At 38.0% G+C, this 22,758-nt stretch overlaps 1 protein-coding gene across 2 annotated transcripts in view; it reads right to left on the minus strand.

Moving 5' to 3' along the window:
- 5-HT2A (5-hydroxytryptamine receptor 2A) overlaps nt 1-22,758 on the minus strand; it is a 533,377-nt gene that overhangs the window by 153,427 nt on the left and 357,192 nt on the right. For both annotated transcript variants that reach the window (XM_071660360.1, XM_071660371.1), the window contains one exon: nt 3,469-3,503. The gene's annotated coding sequence lies outside the window, so the exon portion shown is untranslated. The remainder of the gene's footprint in view (nt 1-3,468; nt 3,504-22,758) is intronic.

Raw genomic sequence — 22,758 nt, forward strand, 5'->3', positions numbered from 1 at the left:
CTTGTCCATTAGTAATGATGGCCTAATGAGATGGCTTGATGAGGGGGGCATAAATTGCTCGTGCCGTCTAAACTAACATGAAGGACGAATAACGTCTTGGAAATTCGCCCTCTCTTTTACTATTCAACCAACTCAACTTGAGCTCCTCACCCATTTACTACAATGCTGTTACTATATCAATTTTCAACCACACACTCTTGGCCATCTATGCAATTACGTCACCACTGGTTGTTCTCATGCCTCCTCATGTGGCTATGTCATGCAGTACCTGAAGAGGCGCTGTGTCCAGCCAGTAGCGCACGAGTCTTTGGCGGCTCGAGTATATACAAGTTCATTCCATGTCTTACAGCAAGTGCGTTCTTCATTTAGTCACTTACGATGGTTGTCTTTCGTGAGTTGGAAATTATCATATTTCTTCCTCTATATGTTCCTGGTTCGTCTTCCACCCAGCCTACCTCTCTCCCATGATTTTCAATGCTTTGTTCTTAAAATGTATCAGCAACCCCCGAGGCTGCTGGCCTGCTTCAGAATCGCCTCGATTATGTACTCAGCTTGCTCCTCCATACACTCACTAGTGCAGATCATGAACGCTCTGAGGAAGGAGATTATAACCAATCCAGATTTTACTTTCTCACTATGAGCCGAGACGAAATGTAAACAACCTTCTGTTCGTTAGTTTTCTAAACAAGTGAAAAGGAAAACTTTCTGTTCGTTAGTTTTCTAAACAAGAGAAAAGGTAAACAACCTTCTGTTCGTTAGTTTTCTAAACAAGTGAAAAGGTAAACAACTTTCTGTTCGTTAGTTTTCTAAACAAGAGAAAAGGTAAAACTTCTGTTCGTTAGTTTTCTAAACAAGAGAAAAGGTAAACAACCTTCTGTTCGTTAGTTTTCTAAACAAGAGAAAAGGTAAACAACTTTCTGTTCGTTAGTTTTCTAAACAAGTGAAAAGGTAAACTTTCTGTTCGTTAGTTTTCTAAACAAGAGAAAAAGGTAAACAGCCTTCTGTTCGTTAGTTTTCTAAACACTGTAGAATCTAGCCTTGATCAGTCCTTAAAAGTGTATCCAACAACGTTAGAGATCCAACCTCTTATTCCTCACTTATGAAACTGAATCCTACGAGTCATGGGTTTAAGATGTTCAAGTCTCGGATGCGCGTGTGCTTGGCACGACTATTAAGACATCACCAGCGTACCCCATTCACTAGATTCCTCTACTACATCATTATCTCGGTAAAGCGAACCTATTCTGGGGCTTTCCTATGTGAGCACAAACAATTTATGTTGGAAGAAGAGAAACCTTGGGGGGATGGGGGGTGGGGGGATGCCTCTTCTGAATACAGCGATTTGGAGATCGGGTCACAAAAGCAAATTTTTCAGTTCACAGAAATCCTATCAACTAGAGGACTTTGCCCGTTTTCTATCTCCAGGTAGTGAGAGTATGAGAATAGATGTGATGAACAGATTCTTCCTAACTGCTATCAGAATCTATTCAGCGAAGAACATTTGAAAGATTAATTCAAATACATCATAGAAACGTTTGTGACGGTATCCTTAAGGTTTGATCGCTAAACTAAAGAAAACGTAATTAAGATAACAGGGAGACAAATGTAATTAAGATAACAGGGAGACAAAGGTAATCAAGATAACAGGGAGACAAATGTAATTAAGATCAGAGGGGGACGTAGAGATGCGGAAGTAAATGGTGTAAGCAAAAGTTCAGGCGGTTGGTTGTAGAGTGGACAAACTTTGGAACCAGCCTAGCATGAGCCTTTTGCAATGCCCTCACTTCTTATGTTCTTAACACAACACCTCCATATTCAAAAGAAGCTCATGCTGTAGAAATATTCTCTTAAAAAAGCGAGAGTGAATTAACTCATCAGAAATCAAGAATGGTAGTGTGGCTAAAAACGAAATCATTAAACGGGCATACACAAAATGAACAAACTGAGTGTAGTTTACGAGATCCCATGCAACGGTTGTTCAGCCGTGAATCAATTAAGTTGGATGAATAGAACACGGATTAAAAAGAGATTATATGAAAATAAAGAAGACGGACGCCTACATCAGACCTGAATCCAACTCGCTTGTCGTACAAGCAGATGAGTGTGAACGCTTGCTGAAATGGCATGAAGCCAAGTTAATATATAAACGTCAGGACAAATGGATGAAACAAAAAGGAAATGAAGTGACATTAGATCATATGAAATCATGTAATACATCATTGGGAAAGCTTACTGCGTTTGTCCAAAGCGACAAAAAGAAACTCGTGGTGGAGTCAGCGAAGGAGGCGGAGCTAATAGTGGGAACCAACCAATCAAGAGGCACCTCGTACAGATGCCAGACAAAGTAGAAAATTTGTGTTATTCCTCCTCAGTTGTTACCCTGTGTGAGCAAGGCTTGCTGCCATGAACGTCTCTTGTCAGCTTGTGTCTTTCTACCACCTTAAGCAACTCAAGTTAACACACATGATTCAAACACAGACACACACACGGGGCAACACAAGTGTAAATATCTCGGCCCATTATAAATGGTAATCACACACACACACACACACACACACACACACACACACATTTTTTGTCCTGAATTTTGATCGGGTGCATTAAGCTTAGCGGATCAGAAATGTCAGTAAACAACAAAATACTTCGGGGGAATATTCGTTTTAAAAGAAAAAATGATGTAATCATATTAATTCAACTCAAAAAAATACTAATGCATTATCATGGGATCACAAAAGTTTGAAAATTCTTAAAAAAAAACATCTGAATTCATGAGCAATCACACAGAGAAACGTGCGGGATGAGGAAGATTACAGCGGATGCTCTTGCAGTCTACCATCATCGCCCAACACCCATCAGCTGCATCAGTCACTCGCGTAAGCTCTCATTTCACTCGGGAAGTAGTCTAATCTAACCTACCAGCTCGCTGAAACAGACGCGTATTGCTGGGAGTAAATGCGAGAGATCCCGTTCAATCGTAACAAATGCGAGAGATCCCGTTCAGTCGTCATCAAAAGGTGTGACTGATCCTCCTTACACTCGGTGAACATCGTAGGTGTAGGACTGAATCCTTGTGTACAGTGTTACGTACTAAGGTCAGTTACTTCAGATGTTTCACCAATCGTCACCAATGATACTCGCAAGGGAAGTGTCGGATCCCTTAGAATCTATGTCCTCATCACCTTAATTTCTTTTGTTTCTAGTTACTTATACTTATGGCATCTTTCTTACGTCACCTCTGTCTTCTCCAACACTACCAAAGAGACAATATTTACTCCACCTAATATTCATACCACAGTACAAGCACGTGTTGATCACCACCATTACCTGACAGCTACACCAGCACAACATCCTTATTAGCATATGTTGCCTGTAGCACACTCACGTCTTCTTAACACTTTATATGTGGAGAGATGATCAGTATAGGATGAGGTAAGTGAGGATCGTGCATGTGTCTCATTACAAACTTACCTCTGGTGTTGATCCTGCAGCAGCCAGGTGATTATCTGCGAGAAAAACGTCAACTTTAGTACACTAATTCATTATATGAAGTTTATAATTACAACACATATCAAGTACATCCATTATACCATTGAATTTCGTATAACTTTTTGTACTTAGTTTATTGCCAGGGATAAAACCTAGTTCATGTAGATCAAGTTGAAATAACGATTCAGTTTTACTTAAACACAAAACAAATCTTTATTAAATTACTTACAACTGATCTTATATCTATTCCGTATGGGCGAACACGAGGGAAAATAATAGCTTGAGACACTGATCTGAAAGAGCTAACAACAATAAACACTCTTCCTCAACAGCTAAGGTCATGTCTTAGCCACCTACACACTCAGGTAAATTCCCTGTCTATTCGGCGATCAGAACACTTGAGACACAAGGGAAATTCAGATATACTCCCAATGAACTGAAGGACAAAGGACTCCAGGGACAGATCTCAAACCTCCAGGTCTCTAGCACTTCAAAGAGTCATCCACTCCCAATAAACTGAAGGGAAAAAGAACGCGACTACACAGATCTCATACCTTCCAGTGTCTCTGGCGCTTCCAGGAGACAACACCTAGAACCGTTAAATTACAACCAGAAAGACATTGATGCTCTTTTCACTTCAGAAGTCGTTAAGTTTCGTAGCAATATAAAAACTTTAACTCAATCCTCACCAGGAGCTTTCTGGTCTTTGAGAACCCAATGGTACATATCATAAGTTCTGACCCATATTTGAAACTAGAGTAATGGGTTCAAAACATCAAGAGTCATGATGAAGGTATCGGATCCAAAGTTAGACCAGAGACTTCAGACATGAAATAATCAGAGGCCCCAAGGTGTCCCCATTAATGATGCCATATACTGTGATCACAATCGTTCTGTTTATCTCGTGGATCTGAGCTACAGGGCATGAAGTTCGAGGTGTGCACAAGTCTCACTAATCGAACTTTCAAGTTCAGCCATAGAGATGATAGTTTTTGATTAATGGTACCAACACGGGTTTCATGCAATGACAGATATGCTGTAGACAATATCAAGTGACACAAATATTACAATATTCAACCACTGACAATTAAATATTGTCTTTCTTGCAGTGATTATGAACTCGTTTTGACTCAGAGTTACCCTACATAACTTCAGTGATCAAGGATAGACCTTTCTAAACATTATAGCTTTTCCGCAGCGACTTTTAACAACACTCACATCTATGCAGCGAGTAAACACTGAATTCTAGGTCCATTAACGTAAAAAGGAATACATATGAATATGCTATACGTGGAAGATGAAAGGTGTAACGCAGCATTCTTAGAACAAATGTGAAATGATGATTTAGTTCTTCGTTCACCGCCAAAGACAGAATACACCTCGGGTACAGTGGCGAAGGAAGACATTCACTGCAGTAGCGAGGTGGAAAAAAAAAAAAACTGTGGTTTCCGTTTAATGATCGCAGCAGAACCTCTCTCTCTCTCTCTCTCTCTCTCTCTCTCTCTCTCTCTCTCTCTCTCTCTCTCTCTCTCTCTCTCTCTCTCTCTCTCTCTCTCTCTCTCAAATTTCCGTTGCGTTTATTAGAGGAAACCAAATTTCCGCTGAGGAGTGGCGGACCCCACCACGAGACGTGTCATTACACTATACTTGCCACGTTATTAAGGAACATACGCGGCTAAATCACGTGTGTGTGTGAGTCTAATTTGCTGTCAGACGTATACACACACACACACCCAGCCCCACTCCACTCCCACCCCAGCCCCAGCCCCTCCCCCTAAGGGCTATTTTTGAATGAGAAAGCCATCCCAGGAAATTGAGAAAGTGCTGTGTTACGCAAGAGCGAGAGAGAGAGAGAGATTGCTCGCGAGTCAATCACCCAGCACAGAAAACGACCCCTTCAGGAAGTCCGTATGAGGAGAGAAATGAGATGTATGTTATACACACACGAACATTAATGAGGTGAATGCTTTGGTGCCCGAGATTGAGGCGAGGACGAAGAGAAATTCACGAAATAACGAACATTTTTGAGTTGATTTTTGTGTACATTTTGTCCTTTGGAACATCTTTTCTCGCCAGAGATAAAAAAAAAGAATGCTTTCTACCCTCAATCTGGCTATTTTGATCCCAACCTCGACTCTCTCTCTCTCTCTCTCTCTCTCTCTCTCTCTCTCTCTCTCTCTCTCTCTCTCTCTCTCGGCATCTTATCTCTCTACCAGTAATCTTATATTATGGTCATAACTATATAACTTTTGCGGTACTTTATCACTTTCCCGCCAACATGCCTCTCGATCCTCTGTACTCCCCTTAACACCCCTCTGGCAACAGCGGTTCGGAAGGCCCATAAACTCGGATCTTAACCCGAGAGACTGATGCATGGGATTCCCCCAGTTGTCTCGTCTATAATCCTTCCCTAAGACTCTATTAAAGAGGAGAGGTCTGAACAGAGGCGTCAGGCTGTAGGGGTATTCTGATGCATCAAAGATATTTTTCTTGTGCGTGTCTGAATCACAATTTTGTGTACATTCTCCTCTTTTTTTTTTTGTAGGAAGGAGAGGGAGAGTTTATTATACCTGTCGACAGAGAGGACCTCGACGGTGGTATTAGGGAAAGAAAAAAAAAGGGTATATTTGTCTTGGAGATTATATCTCAAAGGCTATGACGACTCGACACCGAGTTGTCTACACAAGTCTGGCTTATCGAATCTCAGCTTCGTTATCTGCACAGAACTGTCCTGGGTATGAAGATTTCGAAGAGGAGGAGGAGGAGGAGGAGGAGGAGGAGGAGGAGGGAGAAAAGAAAATTCTTAAAGACCTGGAAATTCATCTCACCAACATGACGCCTATTTTCATCATTCTCTTCACTCGACTGAACACAGTTCCTTGTTTCTTTACCTTTTCCATTCGCCCGATTCCAGTCATAATGATTATGAATAATCCACAACTCGACCCGCCCAAAAAAAAAGAAATCTAAATCACTTACGATACGAAAACAAGAAGTGGGATAATCGAGAAGTATTACAGAGAGGTACTAAACGACCTCCTCAATATATGTATATATATATATATATATATATATATATATATATATATATATATATATATATATATATATATATATATATTGGAGAGGATCACAATTTTGCGCGTGATCAAGATATTCCCATGAGTCCACGGGGAACTTATCGTGTTTCATATTCCCCGTGGACTCATAAGAATAATATATATATATATATATATATATATATATATATATATATATATATATATATATATATAGTCATGTTGGTGGAGAAAGTGTCAGAAAAAGAAATCTAGTGAAGACAAGGGTAAAGTAATACATTTTGGAAATACAAGAAAAACCACACACGAAAGAAATATGTGAGCCTAGAACGATTGGGAAGCCACTTTCAGAGGAGCGAGAGAGAGAGAAGAGAAGGATTAGTTTTCTTTTGGAGGTTATCATCAGCAAAATGGCCTGAGCTCTTCCAGACAAGCTACTGGTTAACGAGGAAGCAGAGTGCCAGCAAACAGGATGTGAAAGGATTCAGCGTTAAGCAACTTTCCTTATCAAACCGTCGTTAACCACAATGTGGAGTTCAGTTATGATCTCCACATCATCGACATAAAAACAACAACACTAAAACGGGTTTAGAGTTCATAAATGGGTATGGGAGAAAAACGGGTTTAAGACACTTCATAAAAGGGGGTATGGTAGAAGGTGAATACCAAGACTAAGTAACAAGCCATATGAGGAATGTAGTTTCAAGATGACCCTTAGATACGATGGACAATTGGGGCCTTTACACAATACGACCCTTAATCGTCTTACCCTTTACACAACACGACCCTTAATCGTCTCACCCTTTACACAACACGATCCTTACTCGTCTTACTGAAGGTCATGCCCTCGTACGCGACATTCAATGACGATCGTCCCGTCCTGCTCACGGAGAAGGGTTGAACGAACTCCAACTATTCTCCTTACAGAAGTTAAGGCTCAGAGAGAGAGAGAGAGAGAGAGAGAGAGAGAGAGAGAGAGAGAGAGAGAGAGAGAGAGAGAGAGAGAGAGAGAGAGAGAGAGAGAGTGTAGAGGTGAGGGTGGGAGGGAAGGGGTTGATGATTTAACGCAAGTTTTCGGGATGGTGAAGAACGTGATGATGTCGGTATTAAAACCTCACGGGCGGCCACAGGCGTGGTATGAGAGAGAGAGAGAGAGAGAGAGAGAGAGAGAGAGAGAGAGAGAGAGAGAGAGAGAGAGAGAGAGAGAGAGAGAGAGAGCGCATACCGTTATACAATTATTCCTCAGTACTTGAAGGTGGTGTTAACAGATCTCTCGGTGGTGGGTGGACGTAGCTTTAACGCTGACGACCTTAAATGTCGACCCTGGCAGTTTGACTAGCCTTGAGCTCAAACGACCCAACGACTCCGCTGGAAATACAGGAGGATGCTGCAGTGGGGAAATAATAAACCAATAGATAAAGGTAAGAGGTAACAGAAAGCTTCTGCAAATATGAGAAAAATAACAAAAGTGAAACGAAGTTCGCGCTGGTCTTAAAGCTAACGAAACAATCCAACTCATTCCAGAGACTAATGATACAATCGACTCATTCTAGAGGCTAAAGATATCAATATAGCTCATTCCAGAAGCTAATGTAACAACCTACTCATTCCAGAGGCTAACGAAACAATCCAACTCATTCCAGAGGCTAACGAAACAGTCCAACTCATTCCAGTGGCTAACGAAACAGTCCAACTTATTCCAGAGGCTAACGAAACAATCCAACTCATTCCAGAGGACACTTCGCAATCACTTCATGTCAGCCGTTTCTCATTAAACCTTCGATGAAGTTGAATGAAGTTTCAGCGACGTTTCTCAGTTCTTTCAACTGATAACTAGATCGCAGGATGACACATCTCTTCCTTTCATTTTTAGTGTCCTCCTCCCCCTCAGCTCACATGGCTAAAGTCAGAGCGAGCATTTTTTCCCCATTACTCGGTATCTGTCGTCTGTCGACGCCCATCCTTGAACTTTGTGACAGTTCCATCTACTCCAGTGAAGCCCCAGGGTCAGTCTGAGCCAAACCTGGTGGGGATGGTCGCTCTTAGGATTTCTCCTGTCTTCAGGACTGTGTGTAAGGTGACCTCATGCCACCATACAGCCAAGACTGGGCAGTTACGAGTAACAAGCTCGTGTGAGGCTTTATTTCTTATAGGTTCTCTCTCACTCTCTCTCTCTCTCTCTCTCTCTCTCTCTCTCTCTCTCTCTCTCTCTCTCTCTCTCTCTCTCTCTCTCTCTCTTCAGGACACATATGTTACACACACACACACACTCACACAGTGGGCCCATATTAATAGCTTTGGACAACAATACCAAAGGGTTCGTATACGCTTCTTTTACCCCACAAAATCTTCTAAGACCTCCGCTATATCAACACAAATATCAAATCCGTTCGCCCTTCATACACGCCTCCTGTAGTCAATAGAGAACCAATAAGAGGAACAGCGTTCAAACACAATGTCAGGCTGGCACTGGTGGGATCCACACGTGCCTCTATTCGAAACAACAGTTAACATTAATGTTTACATCCACGGGTTATCGAATGCAAACTGGACATTCGTATCTTGCAGATATTTTCACAGTTCACTTGACACACTGTGCCACTACTTCACGCCGCAGTGGAAGATGAATCTATCTAAAACGAACACCATATTTTTCCCTTTGTGGTGTGCACGTCATCGTATACCACACCCCGTCCGGGCTCAGGGCTGAAAGAAAGAAGAAGAAGGAGGAGGAGGAGGAGGAGGAGGAGGATGGGATGGAAGAAGAAGAAGGAGGAAGAGGAGGAGGAGGAGGATGGGATGGAAGAAGAAGGAGGAGGAGGGTGGAGGGTGTCTTGTGAGAGTGGCGACTGAGGAGGAGGTGGTTCTGACCAAGACAGTGGGAGAGCAGGAGCGCCTCGGAGGCAGTCGGGTTCAACACAGGGGCTGTAGCTTGGTGTAGTCAGAGCTCTGTCTTATGCACGGGATCAGTGTTTATCTATGGTAGGGACGCGCTACACTGCTGGCGGCTGCTGCTATGTTTAGGATGGTCTTATGGTCGAGTTCTGTTTGTACTTCTATTATCTTATTTTTCTTAAATATAAATCTGCTTTTACGTGAAAATACGCACCCACCCACCCACACACACACATGAATATATATATCAAACACGTCAAAAAGATTTGATAATCCGAAGTTATTGCACAGATAACTTTGGGTGATGATTCTACCACAGTCTCCCTACAAAAACATATTTTCGTATAGGTCATTTCTACGTTTGAATGTATCATTCAGTATCATAACCACGTTTACCCGAAATCCGAATATGCCGCGCAGCATATAAAACGGATCAGACAATCAAGCTAATCATTTTCTTTCAGAACACACGATTGTTTGGGTCGAGGGCGATGCTCTTTTTTTTGGGACGGTGAAGTTGATAAGGTCATTTTGGTGCCTGGGGGTACACTGGGTGATGGATGATCTTGTGTCTGATGGTAGCCAGGTACAATGACTTATCTGGAAGACTTTCTTCTCATGTTTCTGCGCAGTCAAACGTAGGAACACAGTGCTATACTCGTCTGAGGTGTCTTCTTTCCACACTCATCCACTTGTCTGTCGTGGATCCTGAACAAAGATCAATTGGTCGACTTTCCAGTAACTTGCCAAGTGCTTACATGCTTACCATCACTTTATCTATAACACGTTTTTTCCCCTAATGTCTTCTGTGTTGTTCTTCCTCTCGCCCAATCCAGATAAACACGAACCCTTCTTGAAATATCAGCTCTGGTCTATGAAACAATTAGGCAGACTAGAAGTATTGACGAAAACTTACCGCTCAAAGTTCAACTAAAAACGTATATATCACTTTATGGCCCTGACCTCTCTCTCTCTTCTTCAAGGTCAAAGCCCAGTTTATTCTGTGTAACTCTGAAAGACTCGTAAAAATTGGATATTCCTGATACGTTGGAGATGGCAAAGTGCCAGTATAATGCGCATGTCTGACGGCCTTGATATGGTAATCGTAAGACTTATGGAATATTCATGAAGGTGATCTTAACAGCTTTTACCGTGCGTGATAACTCAGCAACGTAAAACTATCTAAAATGTCTATCATCTTTAATGTTCGTCTCGGGAAAGACAAGAAATTTCATTCTCAGTGAGCGAAGGTGTCAAGACCTTATAACATTACGATCGGATGTCTCAAGCACGATAGACAGGATCGAACACCGTGTCATTGATGTGTCTTTACTCATATCTATAACGCCATGTGTCTTATTCCCACTGCGTTTATGTCCTTAGATCAAAAGGTTATATTACTCATCCATATACGAACGTCACTGGTCATCTACATCGCCCTGTGGAATATACTTACCGCGAGATGTTGTTAAAACATTAGCGTATCTCTAAATGTTCAAAAACAAATATGGAGAAGGAAGTCTCCCTTGAAAGAATATATATGATGTGTGTATCGTGTGTTTGAAGACTATTATAAGGCATTCCTCTCTGCTACTTTCCACCTTAGCGAGGTATCAACATCAGATAGATAAATAGATAGATAAATAGATACATAAATAGATAGATAAATAGATAGATAAATAGATAGATAAATAGATAGATAAATAGATAGATAAATAGATAGATAAATAGATAGATAAATAGATAGATAAATAGATAGATAAATAGATAGATAAATAGATAGATAAATAGATAGATAAATAGATAGATAAATAGATAGATAAATAGATAGATAAATAGATAGATAAATAGATAGATAAATAGATAGATAAATAGATAGATAAATAGATAGATAAATAGATAGATAAATAGATAGATAAATAGATAGATAAATAGATAGATAAATAGATAGATAAATAGATAGATAAATAGATAGATAAATAGATAGATAAATAGATAGATAAATAGATAGATAAATAGATAGATAAATAGATAGATAAATAGATAGATAAATAGATAGATAAATAGATAGATAAATAGATAGATAAATAGATAGATAAATAGATAGATAAATAGATAGATAAATAGATAGATAAATAGATAGATAAATAGATAGATAAATAGATAGATAAATAGATAGATAAATAGATAGATAAATAGATAGATAAATAGATAGATAAATAGATAGATAAATAGATAGATAAATAGATAGATAAATAGATAGATAAATAGATAGATAAATAGATAGATAAATAGATAGATAAATAGATAGATAAATAGATAGATAAATAGATAGATAAATAGATAGATAAATAGATAGATAAATAGATAGATAAATAGATAGATAAATAGATAGATAAATAGATAGATAAATAGATAGATAAATAGATAGATAAATAGATAGATAAATAGATAGATAAATAGATAGATAAATAGATAGATAAATAGATAGATAAATAGATAGATAAATAGATAGATAAATAGATAGATAAATAGATAGATAAATAGATAGATAAATAGATAGATAAATAGATAGATAAATAGATAGATAAATAGATAGATAAATAGATAGATAAATAGATAGATAAATAGATAGATAAATAGATAGATAAATAGATAGATAAATAGATAGATAAATAGATAGATAAATAGATAGATAAATAGATAGATAAATAGATAGATAAATAGATAGATAAATAGATAGATAAATAGATAGATAAATAGATAGATAAATAGATAGATAAATAGATAGATAAATAGATAGATAAATAGATAGATAAATAGATAGATAAATAGATAGATAAATAGATAGATAAATAGATAGATAAATAGATAGATAAATAGATAGATAAATAGATAGATAAATAGATAGATAAATAGATAGATAAATAGATAGATAAATAGATAGATAAATAGATAGATAAATAGATAGATAAATAGATAGATAAATAGATAGATAAATAGATAGATAAATAGATAGATAAATAGATAGATAAATAGATAGATAAATAGATAGATAAATAGATAGATAAATAGATAGATAAATAGATAGATAAATAGATAGATAAATAGATAGATAAATAGATAGATAAATAGATAGATAAATAGATAGATAAATAGATAGATAAATAGATAGATAAATAGATAGATAAATAGATAGATAAATAGATAGATAAATAGATAGATAAATAGATAGATAAATAGATAGATAAATAGATAGATAAATAGATAGATAAATAGATAGATAAATAGATAGATAAATAGATAGATAAATAGATAGATAAATAGATAGATAAATAGATAGATAAATAGATAGATAAATAGATAGATAAATAGATAGATAAATAGATAGATAAATAGATAGATAAATAGATAGATAAATAGATAGATAAATAGATAGATAAATAGATAGATAAATAGATAGATAAATAGATAGATAAATAGATAGATAAATAGATAGATAAATAGATAGATAAATAGATAGATAAATAGATAGATAAATAGATAGATAAATAGATAGATAAATAGATAGATAAATAGATAGATAAATAGATAGATAAATAGATAGATAAATAGATAGATAAATAGATAGATAAATAGATAGATAAATAGATAGATAAATAGATAGATAAATAGATAGATAAATAGATAGATAAATAGATAGATAAATAGATAGATAAATAGATAGATAAATAGATAGATAAATAGATAGATAAATAGATAGATAAATAGATAGATAAATAGATAGATAAATAGATAGATAAATAGATAGATAAATAGATAGATAAATAGATAGATAAATAGATAGATAAATAGATAGATAAATAGATAGATAAATAGATAGATAAATAGATAGATAAATAGATAGATAAATAGATAGATAAATAGATAGATAAATAGATAGATAAATAGATAGATAAATAGATAGATAAATAGATAGATAAATAGATAGATAAATAGATAGATAAATAGATAGATAAATAGATAGATAAATAGATAGATAAATAGATAGATAAATAGATAGATAAATAGATAGATAAATAGATAGATAAATAGATAGATAAATAGATAGATAAATAGATAGATAAATAGATAGATAAATAGATAGATAAATAGATAGATAAATAGATAGATAAATAGATAGATAAATAGATAGATAAATAGATAGATAAATAGATAGATAAATAGATAGATAAATAGATAGATAAATAGATAGATAAATAGATAGATAAATAGATAGATAAATAGATAGATAAATAGATAGATAAATAGATAGATAAATAGATAGATAAATAGATAGATAAATAGATAGATAAATAGATAGATAAATAGATAGATAAATAGATAGATAAATAGATAGATAAATAGATAGATAAATAGATAGATAAATAGATAGATAAATAGATAGATAAATAGATAGATAAATAGATAGATAAATAGATAGATAAATAGATAGATAAATAGATAGATAAATAGATAGATAAATAGATAGATAAATAGATAGATAAATAGATAGATAAATAGATAGATAAATAGATAGATAAATAGATAGATAAATAGATAGATAAATAGATAGATAAATAGATAGATAAATAGATAGATAAATAGATAGATAAATAGATAGATAAATAGATAGATAAATAGATAGATAAATAGATAGATAAATAGATAGATAAATAGATAGATAAATAGATAGATAAATAGATAGATAAATAGATAGATAAATAGATAGATAAATAGATAGATAAATAGATAGATAAATAGATAGATAAATAGATAGATAAATAGATAGATAAATAGATAGATAAATAGATAGATAAATAGATAGATAAATAGATAGATAAATAGATAGATAAATAGATAGATAAATAGATAGATAAATAGATAGATAAATAGATAGATAAATAGATAGATAAATAGATAGATAAATAGATAGATAAATAGATAGATAAATAGATAGATAAATAGATAGATAAATAGATAGATAAATAGATAGATAAATAGATAGATAAATAGATAGATAAATAGATAGATAAATAGATAGATAAATAGATAGATAAATAGATAGATAAATAGATAGATAAATAGATAGATAAATAGATAGATAAATAGATAGATAAATAGATAGATAAATAGATAGATAAATAGATAGATAAATAGATAGATAAATAGATAGATAAATAGATAGATAAATAGATAGATAAATAGATAGATAAATAGATAGATAAATAGATAGATAAATAGATAGATAAATAGATAGATAAATAGATAGATAAATAGATAGATAAATAGATAGATAAATAGATAGATAAATAGATAGATAAATAGATAGATAAATAGATAGATAAATAGATAGATAAATAGATAGATAAATAGATAGATAAATAGATAGATAAATAGATAGATAAATAGATAGATAAATAGATAGATAAATAGATAGATAAATAGATAGATAAATAGATAGATAAATAGATAGATAAATAGATAGATAAATAGATAGATAAATAGATAGATAAATAGATAGATAAATAGATAGATAAATAGATAGATAAATAGATAGATAAATAGATAGATAAATAGATAGATAAATAGATAGATAAATAGATAGATAAATAGATAGATAAATAGATAGATAAATTAGGTACTACATCCCGTACAAGCAAGCATCTTCGCTCTGTGGTGAGAGAATATTCCGTTTCTGCAACTCTCTTTAACAACAAACTGTGGACACGAAAATCGTTGGGAAAACCTTAATTCCTTTAACAGGTCCCGGTGCAAACCACACTACTAATCAGCAGGTCAAATTCATATCCACTCAGTACCCACTTTGAAAGCAACAACTGATGTTTTCCATGTTTCAATGTAACAATTAGGCACTTCGATCTTAATAAGACCTGTATTCCCTATCATTTGTACCCGAATCTTAACTCAATAACAATAGTTGATTTTAATATTTTCTTTTCACCATTAAATCGTATTTCGAGGTTCTGCCGACAGCGAATATCATAAACTAAAAGAATGTATTCTCTCTTCCCTGATCCGCAGCGTCTCCTGTAGTCGATCCATTGCAGTAGCCGCTAATGGAACGCCTCCTCCCTCATATCCTACAAACAGTGGCGTCCCTCAGCGTCCTATAGCCTATAGTGTCTCCTCTTTCTTTCGATACGCTGTTGTTTCCACTCTAACATACTTCGCCTCAACATCCCTCCCGTCCTCATTTAATACTCTCTCTCTCTCTCTCTCTCTCTCTCTCTCTCTCTCTCTCTCTCTCTCTCTCTCTCTCTCTCTCTCTCTCTCTCTCCCCCGTGCTGCACACGTCTCCTCTCTTAATTCGTACGTATGATACAATTTGGGATGAAGGATGGTAGTAATCTGGTTTTCACAAATTCAAGTGCTCAAACGCAGGCAGGTCTTAAGTCTGAGCTATTCTATATGGCGCTCATTTCCCCCTCTGATCAATTAAGAAACTCGTCTCTGCAATAAAGAGAAAAATGCGAGGCATAACACCACATCTATCTATCCTAGGATCCCAACGTAATCAAAATGACAAAAATCTGCTTCCCATAAAGTCAGAGGTGTTGTATAGACACCGTAATTACTTTCATTGTGAGCAGTTGCTTGTTACCTACGCAATGGGTCTTACCTACCACAGTGAGGAGTATTGCTCGTATGTCTGGGCTTGCATTTCCTTTACTTTTTCATTAGCTAGAATGGAATCCAAAGAATTTCATCTCATTTACTCTTAAGGCATCACCTTCCTTCAGTCGCGATGTTGCTGCTCCTCTCCGTTGTTATAAGGTGTCATTGAGAGCATTGCTTTCGTTAAGCATTCGGCATGCGCACTTTCTATGCTTTGAGCTGCCGCTTCCCATAGTTTCTGTGTGGAGACCAGCCAGACGAGGATTGGCCATTATGACACCTCCTCCTCCTCCTCCTTCCCCTTCCTTCAAACATCGAAGCTGTGAAACTCTCTTCTCTCCTCTATCTTTCCCTCCCTCTTCCTCTATCCTTTCTACATCTAAGAATCGGGTCAACAAACACCTGATCACGAGCCCTGATGAACTCCTTCATCCCTTTTTCCTTCCTAACGTTTTCTTACCCTTCACCTGAGATAGCCATGATTAGTGTGTGTGTTTTCTGCCTGTACCACTTTGGTCACTAATAAAGAAAAAATATATAGAAAAATATGAAAGGATATCAGATGCATTTCAACCAAAGAGTATAAAAGAGAGAGAGAGAGAGAGAGAGAGAGAGAGAGAGAGAGAGAGAGAGAGAGAGAGAGAGAGAGAGAGAGAGAGAGAGAGAGAGAGAGAGAGAGAGAGAGAGAGAGAGAGATCATCTGCTCCACAGACGTAGATGTACTAGTTGATATCTTTAATCCATCTCTTCTACAAACTGACTTAATAGTTTCAGCTGTACATATTCATCTTTTTTTTTTCGTGAACTGCATATATAAAAGTGAGTAATCTTTAAGTTTAAAACTCTCAAAAAGTATTTTCCTTACTTCTTTTCCTAATCGAGACATCATATACGAAAATTACCCCCAGAGGTTGGCTGAGGAGATGAACCAAGTCGGCTCACTTATCTGACCGAGACTGAATAAGTTCATTGTGACCCATGGGCGCATGTCGTGGAGGTAGACCTCTGCGTCTGAGACGATAAGACAACGGCTGATTGTATACAGGATTACAAGGAAAGTTACCTCCAACAATACAAAATGATAGTTGAAGTTCGCAAATCAACTCGCGGCAATATAGGATATTGGGCTTATAAAGTTTTTTATAGTTGTGTTTACATCACTTAACATAGGTTTACATACGTATATCAACTATATCGTGGTGTATATGCAACCTCAGGATTTAAGATGTTGTTAAAGAATATCCCTCTTCATAGCGGCTTTGAAACTCAGGTTTCATAAAATCACATACTCAATCGTGCTCACGTGACTTACAAATTAACTGCGTTCATTAATCGTACTGCGACATACACCAAATGAGAGGGCAGAGGACCGTGTTCCTCCTTGCCGTAACTGAGGCTCGGAAGATAACATCTACGGCCAGTGTGAGTTTTACCTGGTTCACAGCTGCTGATTCAGTCTGGCGTTGTCGACGTGTGTTAGTTCGTAGATCCGAATTACTGAAGGTCAAACACTCACGTCCTCTGGTCACGGGGTTTCAGTTGATGTTCCTCTCATCCCAACTTTGATGATGAGATTCGAGATCATGGACTAGAGAGCTCATGGCGGACAGCTCTGTGAGTGGCAATTATAAACAATAAGGTGAGTAAGCGATGTGATTTGTTTGTGACTCGAGGACAGAGGTTATCACTCAGCGCAGATGAAAGATTCACTTGAGCAAGCTGAACCCAATCGAAGGTTCACTAAGGGAAGTTAACCTTAGAGGTTCAGTTGAGGAAGGTCAACCCGTCATCCAGTCCACTGAGGAAGTTCAACACACTGAGAGGCTTACTGAGGATGGAAGGCAGGTCAGTCCACACGGCGGCTCACTGAAGAAGGTTTAAACCACCTGATCAGAGGCCAGGTTTGGGAAGGTAACTCATTAGGAAGCTCACTGAGGAAGTTAACTCTTGACGAGGATCACTTGGGAAGATTAATTCATTTAGTGTCTCTATACCAGACTTAACCCATTAAGAGGACCACTGAGGAATGTTAACTCATCAACAAACTTACCATGGAGAGTTAACCCATGAAGAGAATCACAAGCCTCCTCGGGTCCTAAGCGAGTGTGCTTCTATGCAAGATTTGATCCTTGCTTGTCTATGTCGTCTCTATGTAAAAACCATAAATATCCCTTCCTCTAGGAAGCATGCCGTGGTGGAGCCCATCCCTAACAAAAGAGACCGTTTTAACCCTTCCAACTATCGCCCTCGGTGGTTTTCACTTCTGTTGTGTACAGAGTCCTTGAAACTCGTCTTAAACTCTCACTTTCCGTAACACGTAGACTCCTATTTCCTCCCTTCTACTAGTGATCTCTTTTGTCTGACGGACCTCTGGTCCCCATTCTCCATGGATTCTGATGAACCTTTTGTCGCGGCCTTCGAGCTCTCCAAAGCATTTGACAGTGTCTGACAAAAAATGTTTGCTGTCTAGATTTCCTTCTTATGGCTTTCCTGCTCCTTTTTTTTTTCCTTAAGGCATAATTCTGTCTCTAGTTGGTCCATGGCATCAGTCATTGCGAAAGCGACTTCCAGCATATCCCATCAACAATGGGTATCCTTCAGTATTCTCTCCTATCAACTACTCTCTTTCTACTCTTCATAACTGATGGTCTTCTCTCAGCTTCTAATCCAATTTAATTTTACGCGGATGTAATCCCTCTTCATACCTCATCTCACCTTCCCCTCACTTCCTCATTCTAGCAGCAGTTTCTTTTTCTTGCAGTGAGCTATCTCCTCTCTCATATCACATCTGGGGTTTGATATGATAGTGCAGAAACGCAATTTCTACCTATAACTCTTTCTTTGAGTCTCTCGTTTCCCTTTGTTGAATCTATGAATACTAGAATTACAATCGGCAATACCATAAACACGATGGGCATAACATGTCCTCCACTGTTTCCGGGAAACCCTACGTAATCACCGTTACAAGATTTGATCCCCTAAATCTCTGGGTGTTGAATCGGTACCGTGAATATCTTTCTTGTGCGCAGCTATCTCGAATGGACAAAATTCTATTTTTCGAGTACTTAGAGTGGCTTATTTTATCTCTCCAGCTTCGTCTTAGCCAAAATGGAATTAAGATCCTTCCGTCTCATTAGTTCTTCAGCTATCACGTCACTTCAACCATCCCTTTCTGTCTGCTATGATGTTGGTGTCCTCTCTCTAATCTGCAGGTATCATTTCCACCACTGCTCGCGTCAGTCGTCCTCTTGAGTCCCTTACACATATATTTGGAGAAGTGGCGCGCGCATGGCTCCTCCTTAAGGACTGTCCATACGAGGAGTAACTGCTATGATGATTCCTTCTCTATTCGAACAAAAAGCCATGGATCTATCCTCTATCCTCCTTCTTCCTATAACCTCTCCTCCCTTAAGACTCCAATGTATAAACACCTTAGGAACTCTTTTATTCAATTTATTCATTATTCTTTTCATAATCTGTTTTCTCTTCATTCGAGGTGGCTATGACTGAGGGCATGTTGTTGTCCGTGCTACGTCGGTTACTGGGAAAAAAAAAAAAGAGATTGCTTTTGATAATCACGGGAAATTCACCTGATCTTCCCAAGCACCACTACGCTCTGTCATCTGCCAACACCAGGTCCCACACCTGTTGATGCTTCGAACAGGTACACCACACCTTGTTGATGACTCTGCCAATATTTGTCGACATGATCGCCCGTCCAGCTAAAACTGGTCCCAACACTCCCAGGTTTGGTCTCTGCCAATGGCGGATCCCATAGGTGGATAATTCTACCAAAACTGGTTGCACAGTCTTCCTCTTTCTCTTCCTCTCTTGCTCTGCTCCTTTCCTGTCCACAGTAACTATTCATCACACGTGTCTAACTATCACTGGCTCTACATCCGCTTATGCTGTTCAAACAAACACTGGAACCCCGAGACATAACTCCTCCCCTAACGCAAAGTTTCCAAAAGCCCAACCTGTTGCTGCACGTCCCAACAATGAACACCCTTCCTGCCTCGCTCCGTCGAGTACTGCCTTTATCCAACAATGGGCCTTCAAGCCTCAAGCTGCTGCTGCAGCCTCCTCCTCCCTCCTCCCCCTAACACACCACAGCTGCCTTTGTCAACGCTAACACCACCCCTAACCCTCCCTCCCATTGCCACTACGGCACCAGCCAATGCACCTCCACCAGCATTGACGAGCTGACCTGACTGCACCACCACACGTTATACCATCAAGTAACCTAAAAACCTAAAGGAAATAACAACCAAAAGTCCATATGGAGGGATACACACACACACACACACACACACACACACACACACACACACAACACACACACACACACACACACACACATTTGTCCGGCATGAGTGTTTGATTATCCGAAGTTGCACTATGTTTCTTTCCCTGAGAGAGAGAGAGAGAAGTTTATGGTTCCTGTACAAGCCACACTGGTTTATACATATGGTTTATGCTGTCTGAGGACTGGTTTATATTTCAAGTCTCTATGATCGGCAGAGGCTATTGCATCACCCAATATCAGGCAAAAGTCTTACAACAAAAAAAAAAAAACTCCAACGTTACTCCATTCATCACTGCCAAAATGACAAAGGAGGTGTTTAGAAGGAAAAGCAGATGGCGGAGATGATGAAAGGGAAAAAGACACATCCTACAGAAAGAAGTGTCATCAGATGAACATAGGACGATGGGTTAGATGTGCAAGACGATTCGCGAGGGTTAGGAGACTCTGATCACAAGACGGTGTGGAACATGAACAAGATGGCTGATAATAATTAGACCATTTGATGAACTGATAATTTGATAACATGAGTCAGGTGGACGATAACAGTTCATAAAGAATAACAGACGTCTTTAGGTGTTTTACACCATTGATCACATACATACACACACACACACACACACACACACACACACACACACACTGTCTAACCAAGGTTTCATACCATCCCCTCTCACACACACCACCCCCTCTCACTCACACCACCCTTTCTCACATACACCACCCTCTCACACTCACACCACCTTCTCTCACATACACCACCCTCTCACACTCACACCACCCTCTCTCACATACACCACCCTCTCCCACTCACACCACCCTCTCTCACACACACCACCCTCTCTCACACACACCACCCTCTCCCACTCACACCACCCTTTCTCACATACACCACCCTCTCCCACATACACCACCCTTTCTCACATACACCACCCTCTCCTACTCAAACCACCCTCTCCCACTCACACCACCCTCTCTCACACACATCACCCCTCTCTCACACACACTATCTGACTGGGAGGATTTTGACCACGCCTTGTGGTGCAAAGTGGAAGCACTTGAACAGAGAATCCCAACTTGAGGATGAGGGAGATGTTGTGGCCTCGTATAAAGAACCTAAAATGTCTTATGGCATTAAAGAGTTTTTAGAGTTAGGTGACGCCACTGGCACAATAAAATCTCGAGCCAGATGACATCTCAGTAACTTTTTTCAGCCTTCGGCAGCTATACCCTCCAGCCCATTGTAATCTAATGAGATCTGGGCAGCCAAGAACTCCAGGTAAAAGGAAAACAAAATCCGATACTTACAAGGAAGGAGTGCGAATGACTGGGAGATGTATAAAAGAAAGCGGCAGGTCAAGAGGGAAGGTGCGTGGTTTTGAAAAAGACGGCAAATGAGAGTTGGGGTGAGAGAGTAAAGTTGGAGATTCTTGGTCTACGAGGCGAGCAACAAATGTGTTGATGATGAAACTGGCACAAACTCTTCTTGTGAAATAAAAACGTCGACTCAAATGATATCTAAATGTGTAAAGGGAATAAAGTAAAAACAACAGACAGTCGTGTCTTCAAGGGGATTAGATAAAGTAAAAACAAAAGACACCCGTGTCTTCAAGGGGATTGAGTAAAAACAACAGACTGTTGTGTCCCTAAGGGGATTAAGTAAAAACAACAGACAGTCGTGTCTTTAAGGGGATTGAGTAAAAACAATAGACTGTCGTGTCCTCAAGAGGATTAAGATATTACGCGTAATAACCAGGTTGGTATAACAGATGCAGGGAACAACGATTCTGTCGTGAGCAATATACTAACTGAGCAATATATTACCGGAGCAATATTACCTGAGCAATACACTACCTGAACAATATACTAACTGAGCAATACTACCTGAACAATATACTACCTGAGCAGTATTGTCTTAGCAATACTGTTTGAGCAGTATACTATCTGAGCAATGCTCTCTGACCAATACTACCAGAACAATATAAAATCTGAGCAATATACTTCCTGAGCAATACTCTGTGAGCAATATAACAACTGAGCAATACTACTGGAGCAATAATAGTCTAGTTCCTCTAAAGCCTACCTCTGGGCTCTTACTGTCTCAGTAAAAAAACACGAGACTTCACACAAGTTTCTTCTGTGAACATCAACCCACACAAATGTTAGCTCCTTTCCACATCTGCCAACTGTGACGTCACACCACCTCCATACTACGTCTCCCACCACTGACCAACACGCCCCACCCCCACCCCCTAGTTACGTCTGCCAACACTCAAGTCCACACCGTCAGCTAACAGTGAACGGTGGACCAGACTACCACCAGTTACCTCTGCCAAC

The sequence above is a fragment of the Panulirus ornatus genome, chromosome 1, assembly GCF_036320965.1.
Source record: "Panulirus ornatus isolate Po-2019 chromosome 1, ASM3632096v1, whole genome shotgun sequence".
NCBI classification, from domain to species: Eukaryota; Metazoa; Arthropoda; class Malacostraca; order Decapoda; family Palinuridae; genus Panulirus; species Panulirus ornatus.